Raw genomic sequence first — 12,607 nt, forward strand, 5'->3', positions numbered from 1 at the left:
GCCATGTCCTTCTCCAGGGAATTCTCCCTAACCCAGGGACTGTACCAATGTCTCATATGTATCCTGAACTGGCAGGCAGGTTCTTTACCACTAGCACCATCTAGAAAGCCCTCTTTGTCTATCTATCATCTATCTATTGATCTATCTATCTATCTATATAAAACCCTTAGATTATATAAAGTGAAAGAGAAGTCTCTCAGTCGTGTCTGACTCTTTTCCCCAAGGACTGTAGACTACCAGGTTCCTCTGTCCATGGAATTCTCTAGGCAAGAACACTGGAGTGGGTGGCCATTTCCTTCTCCAATATTATATAAATCCTTATATTAATTACAAGGTATTGGATAGCTCAGCAGGTAAAGAATCCACCTGCAATTCAAGAGACAAAAAAGAAAGGGTTCCATCCCTGGGTAGGGAAGATCCCTTGGAAAATGAAATGGCAACCCACTCCAGTATTCTTGCCTGAAAAATCCCATGTACAGAGGAGCCTGGTGGGCAACAGTCTATGGGGGTGGCAAAGAGTTGAACACAACTGAGTAATGAAGCACACAGCACATGTTTCATATGTTTTTGTTTTGTCCTCAATGGTCTTTTGTTTCTGTTGATGTGTAAAGGGAATATTCTGTTGAAAGTGAATGGAAGCATAGGCTTAGTAAATCTCTATTTCCATACAAAGCTTTTATAAGGGAACTCCCTGTCTTGTCGTTTGGTGAAAGAGGCTCATTTTGGTTTATGTGTGCTTTGGATTCAATGTTGGTTGGGTCATTGATCATCTCTCCTATTTTAGTCTCTGCTTCTTTAGGAATCTTGAGATACCATGTACAAGCACACACAGTTTGAACAAAAGAAATAGCCTCTTTCTTAGTTGCCAAGGTTTTTGTCCATGTCAAAGCAGCAGTCTCCCAAGAGCTCTTACTTCATATATAGTATTGTAATATAATCCTAACTTTTTGCACTCTAGAGAAAATAGGAAACAAAGCACCAAACACTTAAAAGTCAGCTTCCTGAACAGATGTGCTGAGTTCTCATAATTCCAAGAGAGTCTCGAAGACTCTATAACCTTCTGATAAGTCAGATGTCACTTTGCACATGTGTCTCTCTTTCTACTCCACTTAACCTACACATCTCATTTAATATTTCTTCTATGTCTTCTGTTCCTTCTCATGTCCTTTTAAATGAGCTATGCTTCTTTGGAAATTTGTCAGAAGAAAATTAAATTGTAAAATTGCTGGACAAAAGGTGATCTACAGCATTTGAATTAAAACATTGATCAAGAGCCAAGTTAAGAATTATAATGAAGGGCTTTCCTATACCTCAGAAAAGTCACTACAGAATGCAAGATTTTGCTAGATAATTATTGCCCTTAAGTACAGATCAGTGCCAACCAGTTCAGCTAATTGTTAGTTGAGTTAATTTTTTAAAGGCAACAGAATAAGAAAGACTGTAGCATTAGCTAAGAAATTGGCAAGTAGGAAAGAGTATAGCATTGACTTAGAAATTGGCATCTACATCAGTAGCTGCTTATATATCACTGTGTAAGTCTGAATTTTCTTTATTATTATTGTTATTTTATTTATTTATTATTATTATTATTATTTGCTTTACAATATTGTATTGGTTTTGCCATTCATCAACGAGGTGGATGAAACTGGAGCCTATTATACAGAGTGAAGTAAGCCAGAAAGAAAAACACCAATACAGTATACTAATGCATGTATATGGAATTTAGAAAGATGGTAATGACAACCCTGTATGCGAGACAGCAAAAGAGACACAGATGTATAGAACAGTCTTTGGACTCTTTGGGAGAGGGAGGGCGGGATGATTTTGGAGAATGGCATTAAAACATGTAAGTCTGAATTTTCTTTCAAGAATGGTGCAAATGCCGTCTCTTATGAGACACATTGTGAAACTGCGGGATCACTAGTTCCCTTCTTCTGTCCCTAAAGCTTTATGTAGACATGGAACAGTTAAACAGAGAACCCCATGAGTTGCTGTTGCCAAACCGGACACTTAAGGCCATGCAGAGACTACAAGATCGCCAAAGATGCTTTCCAAAAGAGAGTCTCTTGCTGCATTGAACTCTAATCCTGAAGATATTCTAGTTGCCAAGTTATTAGAGAACAAATATCCCTTTCAATACCATGATAAAGTCAATAGGCATGTACATAGAAGGAACAAAAATGCCAGACAGCTTAAAATATACCTGGAAAAAAATAAACCCAGAGACAGTTCTTTCAGTGATATTTGGATTAGGGTTTTCACACATTCTTGGAGAAGGAGAATAAAAAGGATTCTTTTCTGAATCCTTCTGAATGTAATTGTATCATTACATTTAAGCTAAATGAATGATAATAAACTGCTGGTGGCCATTGCAAATTGTAGAATCAACTGTTCTCAAATTACATATGTGTGTTTGTCATAAATCTCAAGTTTAGTATCTTCATTAATTGCAAAGAGACACCTGGCTTTGAACCTTACGTGACTTGCATGACTTCCAAGAAGAGCATGTGTGCTTAGTTGCTCAGTCATTTCCGACTCTTTGACCCTTTGGACTGTAGTCTGCCAGGCTCCTCTGTCCACGGGATTTTTCAGGTAAGAATACTGGAATGAGTGGTCATTTCCTCTTCCATGGGATCTTCCTGATCCAGGGATCAAACCCATATCTACTGAATCTCCTGTGTCTCCTGCATCGCAGACAGATTCTCGACCTACTGAGCCATCAGGGAAGTCCAAGAAGAATATGGTAGAAGAATTATTAAAGAAGAATTTTAATTCTGAATTATCCTGTTTCTTGCTGGATGTGCTAAGCAACACATCAGCATATCATTTTATTATGGCACTTACCATTGTGTTATGACTACACATAACTTTGTTATTAAATTATTTATTGCTAGAAGTAGTAGCTATATTATGTACTTTTAATTATGTATGTAAGAGAAAGTACCCAACTTAGGCCAAAGATAGAAGCCATTGCCTTGACCAGAGACAGACATACAAATTAGGTCAACAAGTCATTCCACCAAAATTGTGGACTTCAGATGGATTAAATATACTTGTCTTTTTCTTAGCTCCAAATGTGAAAGTTAAAGCTCAGTGTCATTTGTCCTGAGTGTTTGTTTGTTTGCTTAAAGTCTTTTTGAACTGAGCAAACCAATTAAAAGAAAGTATGGGGAGAACCCCATGAACAGCATGAAAAGCCAAAAGGTTAGGACACTGAAAGATGAATTCCCCAAGTCAGTAGGTGCGAAATATGCTACTGGAGATCAGTGGAGACATAACTCCAGAAAGAATGAAGAGATGGAGCCAAAGCAAATACAACACCCAGTTGTGGATGCGACTGGTGATGGAAGTAAAGTCTGATGCTGTAAAGAGCATTATTACATAAGAACCTGAAATGTTAAGTCCATGAGTCAAGGAATATTGGAAGTGGTCACATAGGAGATGGCAAGAATGAACATCAATATTTTAGGAATCAGCGAACTAAAATGGACTGCAATGGGTGAATTTAACTCAGATGGCCATTACATCTACTACTGTGGGCAGGAATCCCTTAGAAGAAATGGAGTAGCCATCACGGTCAACAAAAGGGTCTAAAATGCAGTACTTGCCTGCAATCTCAAAAATGACACAACGGTCTCTGTTTGTATCCAAGGCAAACCATTCAATATCACAGTAATCCAAGTCTATGCCCCAATCAGTAATGCTGAAGAAGCTGAAGTTGAATGCTTCTATGAAGACCTACAAGACCTTTTAGACCTAACACCCCAAAAAGATGTCCTTCTCATTATAGGGGACTGGAATGCAAAAGAAGGAAGTCAAGAAACACCTAGAGTAACAGGCAATTTGGCTTTGGAGTACAGAATGAAGCAAGGCAAAGACTCATAGAGTTTTGCCAAAAGAACGCACTGATCATAGCAAACACCCTCTTTCAACAACACAAGAGAAGACTCTACACATGGACATCAGCAGATGGTCAGTACTGAAATCAGATTGTTATGTTCTTTGCAGCCAAAGATGGAGAAACTCTACACAGTCAGCAAAGACAAGACTGGGATCTGACTGTGGCTCAGACCATGAACTCCTTATTGCCAAATTCAGACTTAAATTGAAGAAAGAAAAACACTAGACCATTGATGTATGACCTAAATCAAATTCCTTATGATTATATAGTGGAAGTGAGAAATAAATTAAAGGGACTAGATCTGATAGACAGAGTGCCTGATGAGTTATGGATGGAGGTTTGTGACATTGTACAGGAGACAGAGATCAAACCATCCCCAAGAAAAAGAAATGCAAAAAAGCAAACTGGCTGTCTGAGGAGGCCTTACAAATAGCTGAGAAAAGAAGAGAAGCAAAAAGCAAAGGAGAAGAGGAAAGATACACCCATTTGAATGCAGAGTTCCAAAGAATAGCAAGGAGAGATAAGAAAGCCTTCCTCAATGACCAGTCCAAAGAAATGGAGGAAAACAAAAGAATGGGAAAGACTAGAGATCTCTTCAAGAAAATTAGAGATACCAAGGGAGCATTTCATGCAAAGATGGGCTCGATAAAGGACAGAAATGGTATGGACCTAACAGAAGCAGAAGATATTAAGAAGAGGTGGCAAGAATACACAGAAGTACTGTACAAAAAAGATCTTCATGACCAAGATAATCACGATGGTGTGATCACTCACCTAGAGCCAGACATACTGGAAAGTGAAGTCTAGCGGGCCTTAGAAAGCATAACTATGAACAAAGCTAGTGGAGGTGATGGAATTCCAGCTGAGCTATTTCAAATCCTAAAATATGATGCTGTGAAAGTGCTTCACTCAATATGCCAGCAAATTTGGAAAATGCAGCAGTGGCCATAGGACTCGAAAAAGGTCAGTTTTCATTCCAATCACAAAGAAAGGAAATGGGAAAGAATGTTCAAACTACCGCACAAGTGCACTCATCTCACACGCTAGCAAAGTAATGCTCAAAATTCTCCCAGCATGGCTTCAACAGTACATGAAGTGTGAACTTCCAGCTGTTCAAGCTGGTTATAGAAAAGGCAGAGGAACCAGAGATCAAATTGCCAACATCTGTTGGGTCACTGAAAATGCAAGAGAGTTCTAGAAAAAGCATCTACTTCTGCTTTATTGACTATGCCAAAGCCTTTGACTGTGTGGATCACAGTAAACTGTGGAAAATTCTGAAAGAGATGGGAATATCAGACCACCTGACCTGCCTCTTGAGAAACCTGTATACAGGTCAGGAAGCAAAAGATAGAACTGGACATGGAACAACAGACTGGTCCCGAATAGGAAAAGGGAGTCCATCAAGGCTGTATATTGTCACCCTGCTTATTTAACTTCTATGCAGAGTACATCATGAGAAATGCTGGTCTGGATGAAGCACAATCTGGAATCAAGATTGCTGGGAGAATATGCAGATGATACCACCCTTATGGCAGAAAGTGAAAAGGAACTAAACAGCCTCTTGATGAAAGTGAAAGAGGAGAGTGAAAATGTTGGCTTAAAGGTCACCATTCAGAAAACTAGGATCATGGCAACTGGTCCCATCATTTCACGGGAAATAGAGGGGGAACAGTGGCTGACTTTATTTTTTTTTTAATTTTTTTTGACTCGAAAATCACTGCAGACCATGGGTTGGGAAGTTCCCCTGGAGAAGGAAATGTCAACCCACTCGAGTACTATTGCCTGGAAGATCCTATGGACGGAGGAGCCTGGTAGGCTACACTCCATGGGGTTGCAAAGAGTCGGATATGACCAAGGGACTTCACCTTCACTTTCACTAATTGGAAGGAAAGTTATGATCAACCTAGACAGCATATTCAAAAGCAGAGACATTACTTTGCCAACAAAGGTCTGTCTAGTCAAGGCTATGGTTTTTCCAGTAGTCATGTATGGATGTGAGAGTTGGACTATAAAGATGGCTGAGTGCTGAAGAATTGATGCTTTTGAACTGTGGTGTTGGAGAAGACTCTTGAGAGTCCCTTGGACTGCAAGGAGATCCAACCAGTCCATCCTAAAGGAAATCAGCCCAGATGTTCTTTGGAAAGACTGATGCTGAAGCTGAAACTCCAATCTTTTGGCCACCTGATGCCAAGAGCTGACTCATTGGAAAAGACCCTAATGCTGGGAAAGTTTGAAGGTGAAAGAAAAAGAGGGTGACATAGAATGAGATGATTGGATGGTAGCACCAACTGAATGGACATGAGTTTGGGTAAATTCTGGGAGTTGGTGATGGACAGGGAGGCCTGACGTGCTTCAGTCCATGACATTGCAAAGAGTCAGACATGACAGAATGCCTGAGCTGAACTGAAGTGAACTGATGGGGAAAACCAAGGCTAGTAACAGGTACACAAAATCCTAAAAGATTTTTTCTTAAGGATTATATCATTCCTATCTTTGGGTACCATGAGACTCCAAAAATCTTAGTTTAAGGTGTGTTCCTCTTACTTTTAACCATAAAATTCCTAAATAATAAAAGAAGTGACAGTGAAGTGAAAATGTTAGTTGCTCTGTCATGTCCAACTCTTTGTGACCTCATGGACGATAGCCCACCAGGTTCCTCTCTCCATGGAATTCTCCAGGCAAGAGCACTGGAGTGGTTTGTCATATCCTTCTCCAGGGGATCTTCCTGACCCAGGGATCAAACCCAGGTCTCCTGAACTGGCAGACAGATTCTTTACTGTCCGAGCCACCAGGGAAGCTCCAATATGAGGAGTGGGTGGGGATAAACAGAGACTTTCCAGTTAGAACTCACAAGGTTATAAATATATCCTCTTCACATGAGTTTATATAAAAATGTTTCTAACTAGAAAATTGATGAGCAGCTCATGGAAATCCAAGAACAGAAATCCTAATATAGGTAGGTTATGTGACAACAGAAAGGAAACTAAAATATCATCAGGCAGCCCTCCCTAGGAGGATAATTTCTCATGGCACCTGTGTGTCTTTCTGTACATTGAATCCCCTCTCCTTTCTCTATCAGTTTGCTAACTATTTATGGCCCCTGCTCTACTAAACTGTTGGATTGGCTATGGTCTCCCAAAGGCACCAAATCACTTGCTTGTACCTGATACCAGGGATAACAGGAACACAACAACAGCAACAGCTTACACATACAGCACTTAGCACTCTCCTGGCATCCTTTACGGTGGAGACACAGAAACATGACCGAGGCTCCACACATCATGCAAATCCGCCAGAAACCAGTCACGAGAAAGAACAGGGGAATCCATTCTGCAATCCATTTTGATGAGGATTGTAGGGAAATTCCCCCTGGTCCTATTCAGCATTTTCTGTTTCCAATTGCAGTTCCAGGGACAGCGTCAGCTGATGATAGAATGGAGGGAACAGGTGGTGGTATCTGTGCCTCACAAAGTACACAGCAGGCAGGTCTTCATGGGCAAATTCTACCACATGATTAAAAGCTCCTCTAACCTAGAGGTGTCGGTCCTGGTTTACAGAGTCACTCCCAGAGTGCGTGTACATTACCTGGCCTTTGTCATAATTCCCTTAGATTGCCTAGATGTGGTTGCTTTCTGCTTGGACGTGCAGTGCTGATCATTACAAGTGCCCTTAGGCCAAGAGTTGGCAAACTTTATTGTGAGTGGTCAGAGAGTAAATATTTTAGGCTTTGCAGGTCACGCACAGGCAGATTCTTTGTTATCGTTGCTGTCGGTGACTGGCTGTGCTGAGTGCGTGTTTTGTTTTCTACAACCTTCTGTTCATGTGTTACACGCTGAAAATAGTTTGCAGTTTACAATCTCTGCTCTAAGCGCAATGTGCTGCTGCTCCTTACCTCAGTGTCTTACTTACTCAATTTCAGGTTGCAGAGAAATTGATTTCATGTTATCACCAGAGCAAGCTCTTCCTAAAGATGACTTCACAAGCAGAGGAAGGACTCTGAGGCCAAGAGTGCTTACTTGTTTAAGTGCATCACCCAGGGAAAGCTTGGGCTTTTGCCAGCCTGACTACCTCTAATGACCCAAAGTGAGTTTATCCTGGACATCACGTGATGCGTTTGGTCCCCAAGCATGTGACTCTCCTTTTGGGACAGAAGCGGAATAACCAGTCATATAAACTTTGAACATACTTATCCTATCTTTTAAACTAATGAAATAATCCTCAAAGGCCACATTTAGAATTTAGTATTACGTCCATTGGGTTGGCTAAAAAGTTTGTTTGGATGTAAGATGCTACAGAAAACCTGGAACAAACTTTCTGACCAACCCAATATTTTATGTAAATGGACATGAAAGCAAGCCTAATCAAGGAAGTTATAAAATGGAATAGAACAGAAAATAAACAAGAACGAAAAAACAAATTGTACTAGCCAGGGGAAGTTATTAGTGGCAATTAACTCTAAAACTTTTCTTCCAAGGAATAAGCGGCTTTTAATTTCATGGCTGCGGTCATCATCTGCAGTGATTTAGGAGTCGCAAAAAATAAAGTCTGCCACTGTTTCCACTGTTTCCCCACCTGTTTGCCATGAAGTGATGGGACTGGTTGCCATGATCCTAGTTTTCTGAATGTTGAGCTTTAAGCCAACTTTTTCACTCTCTTCTTTCACTTTCATCAAGAGGCTCTTTAGTTCTTCTTCACTTTCTGCCATAAGAGTGGTGTCCTCTGAGTGTCTAAGGTTATTGATATTTCTCCCAGCAATCTTGATTCCAACTTATGCTTCATCTAGCCCAGCATTTCTCATGATGTACTCTGAATAAGTTAATAAGGAGGGTAACAGTATACAGCCTTGACGAACTCCTTTCCTGATTTGGAACCAGTCTGTTGTTACACGTCCAGTTCTAACTCTTGCTTCCTGACCTGGCTACAAATTTTTCAAGAGGCAGATCAGGTGGTCTGGTATTTCCATATCTTCAAGAATTTTCCACAGTTTGTTGTGATCCACATAGTCAAAGGCTTTGACATAGTCAATAAAGCAGAAATAGATGTTTTTCTGGAACTGTTCTTGCTTTCTTGATGATCCAACAGATGTTGGCAATTTGATCACTTACTCCTTGGAAGAAAAGTTATGACCAACCTAGATAGCATACTAAAAAGCAGATATATTACTTTGCCAACAAAGATCCATCTAGTCAAAGCTGTGTTTTTTCCAGTGGTCATGTATGGATGTGAGATTTGGACTATAAAGATGGCTGAGTGCTGAAGAATTGATGCTTTTGAACTGTGGTGTTGGAGAAGACTCTTGAGAGTCCCTTGGACTGCAAGGCAGATCCAACCAGTCCATCCTAAAGGAGATCAGTCCTGAGTGTTTATTGGAAAGGACTGATGATGAAGCTGAAACTCCAATACTTTGGCCACCTGATGTGAAGAGCTGACTCGTTGGAAAAGACCCTGATGCTCTGAAAGACCGAAGGCAGGAGTAGATGGGAATGAGTGGATGAGATGGTTGGATGGCATCACTGACTCAATGGACATGAGTTTGAGTAAGCTGAAGGAGTTGGTGATGGACAGGGAGACCTGGTGTGCTGCAGTCCATGGGGTCACAAATAGTCGGACACGAATGAACTGAACTGAACTCTAAAACATAGACGCATAAACAGATAAGGAACAAGCAAGCAAATAAATTAACAAAACTCCAGAAAGTTTCCAGATTGTTGAAGCCTGACTCTAGCTTCTTTTCGCTAATCTTGCTTTCACCTCAACACCTAGCCCGAGGGGTCTCAATCTTCCTCTGTCACCAGTCAGGCTGATCTGGGCTTGGGTGCTAGCAAGCACCACACAGTTGTTGTCCTTCAGCAGGGCGTGGGCAGCATGGGCACAATTAGTCGTATCCATTGCAAGAAGGATATTATGGAGAAGGATTTTAGCAAGAGATGATGTAATGCCCAGTACCAAATCAACCAAATCAAAGCAAGCCTATCTTGCTTACAGAGACTCAATTAAGCTAGCCAGACCATGGTGGCAAAGTGCAATTTGACATAGTAAATACTGTAATTAGTTAGTTCACTGACATTAAATTATATTTGATTTTGTGTTGCAAATTACAGTCATTCTTTTGTTTCTTAAATGAATAGAGAAGTATAGTTTATAGTTAGGAACAGCCAAGAAAGAAAGATGGTTGATTATCCTCTATGAGAATCTGTAAGATGCCTCTCTGGTCATCTTTGATACTGAAAAATTCTACATTTAGCCTTTTTTCCCCCAGTAGTTGAACTCCCTAATGGGAACAGGCTTCTGCCATCCCTTGTCAGCATTCAAGCTAAACTAGAGAACAATTTTCTTTCAGGTGTTTAAAATTGGACACAGCAGAGGTCTTTAATTGCCATGTCCATCATTCACATTTGATTATTACACGTTTCCCTGAATGAGGCTGGATTTAACTTAATCTTAGTCATTTAACAGGAATGCTAGCATTTTACACATTTGTGGTTTAGATTTCCAATAATTTTGCAATATTATGAGTGTGAAAACCTCCAATGATGCCTAGTTAGTTTTCAGAAGAATCTTCAGGGCTTGAGGAGTAATATGAAAATCATAAAAAAAAAAAAATATTAGGGGTGAGATGATTTTTTCTGTTTGATTTCAACACCTTTCATCTGAATCCTGTTGTATTTAAATGTTCTGGGAATTATTTCAATAAAAGAAGAAAGAAAAAGAAAAGAATTTAGCCCAGAAGGTTAACTCTAAGCATATCAAAATTATTTAAGTGAAAAGGAGGAATATAAGTATGCTAATATTTGAAGCAGTTGTAATGAAGTAGCTAAAAAAAAAAAAATCTGTCTGCTCAGGTTCAAATCCTTGCTTTGCCGCTTAATAGGTCTAAAACCTGAGCCAAAGTACTAAAAACCATACAGATGAACGTATAAGAGACCAGGTTTGCCGGTTAATTTGGGGAGAGAATGTGTACTTCAGCAAGTGCCCATATGATTTCAAGTACTTAGTGCTAACTCGCTTCAGTCGTGTCTGACTCTTGCGACCCTATGAACTGTAGTCTGACAGGCCCCTGTTTCCATCAGATTCTGCAGGCAAGAATACTGGAGTGGGTTGCCATTCCTCTTCCAAGGGATGTTCCTGACCCAGGGATTGAACCCTTGTCTCTTGCATCTCCTGTATTGGCAGGAGGATTCTTTACCACTGAGCTACCTGGGAAGCCAGGTGATTGCTAAATATTTACTATTAATAAGATCATGTTTTGGATTGCTAGCAATGACTTCGGATTTTGGTTCCCTCTTACTACTTGTTCAGTCACTAAGTAGGGTCTGACTCTTAGTAACCCCATGAATTGCAGCATACCAGGCTTCCCCTGTCCTTTACTATCACCCAGAGTGTGCTCAAACCCATGTCCATTGAGTTGGTGATGCCAGCCAGACATTTCATCCTCTGTCGTCCCCTTCTCCTCCCGCCCTCAATCTTTCCCAGCATCAGGGTCTTTTTCAATGAGTCAGCTCCTTGCATAAGGTGGCCAAGGTATTGGAGCTTCAGCTTCAGCGTCAGTCCTTTCAATGAATATTCAGGACTGATTTCCTTTAGGATGGACTTGTTGGATCTCCTTGCAGCCCAGGGGACTCTCAAGAGTCTTCTCTAACACCACAGTTCAAAAGCATCAATTCTTCAGTGCTCAGCCTTCTTTATGGTCCATCTCTCACATCCACACATGACTACTGGCCTTGACTAGACGGACCTTTGTCAGCAAAGGTGTGTCTCCACTTGAGTGATTGTCCTAGTCATCTTGGGTGGCCATAACAAGGCACCATATTTTGAGGTGGCTCAAAATACATAAATTTATTTTCTCATGGTTCTGGAGGCTGGAAATCCCAGGTCCAGTGTGGATAGGGTTGTTTTCTCCGAAGGCCTCTCACTGGCTTGCAGATAGCTGCTTTCCTGACTGTGTCCTCAGATGGCCTTTTCTCTGAGCATATCCATGCCTGGGTTTCTCTTTCTTTCTCCTCTTTCTTGAAAGGACACCAATGATATAGGGTTACACCCAACTCTTGTGATCAATTTCAGCCGTAATTATCAACATAAAGGCCCTAGCTCTAAATACAGTCATAGGAGGAACTACAAATCTGACATATAGATTGTGTGTGTGTCAGGGTGGGTGGAGTAGGGGTGGAAGGTAGGTCACAGTCAGTCCATCACAGGGACCTGGGCCAAGTTTCTTTAAACCACAGATGCTTCATCTTGATGAGGAAATAAAGCTATTGTGAGGATAAATATAAATAACTGGCCAGTTCCCAGAAAAGTGGCACAGGTGTGGGAACGTGACCTATTCACAAACAGCCCTTCCGTCTGGCCAAACTTTGAGTTCAGAAGCCATCACTAGGCAAATCTGACTAGGAGAAAGTTAACCTGACCTTGAGAACTACTGTTTTCCTGTGGGTCAAGCAACATAATGAAGATCTCTCAGAGTATAAGAGAAGAAATGGAGTAGAGCAAACCTCTAAAATACTAACACAGTGACTACAAGAATTCCTCTGTGTTCACCCATCTTTAGAGTTGTAAATGTGAGAGAAAACATTAATTGGGAAGATATGTCAAGTAGCATTTGCATGTTTTATCATTCAATAAAAAATCAAAATACTCCTATATTCTTCAAATAAAGCATACTATGAACACTTGTTTAAAAAAAGTCAGTTTTAAGATACCTTACAA

Source organism: Bos taurus, chromosome 10 (assembly GCF_002263795.3).
Source record: "Bos taurus isolate L1 Dominette 01449 registration number 42190680 breed Hereford chromosome 10, ARS-UCD2.0, whole genome shotgun sequence".
Lineage (NCBI taxonomy): Eukaryota > Metazoa > Chordata > Mammalia > Artiodactyla > Bovidae > Bos > Bos taurus.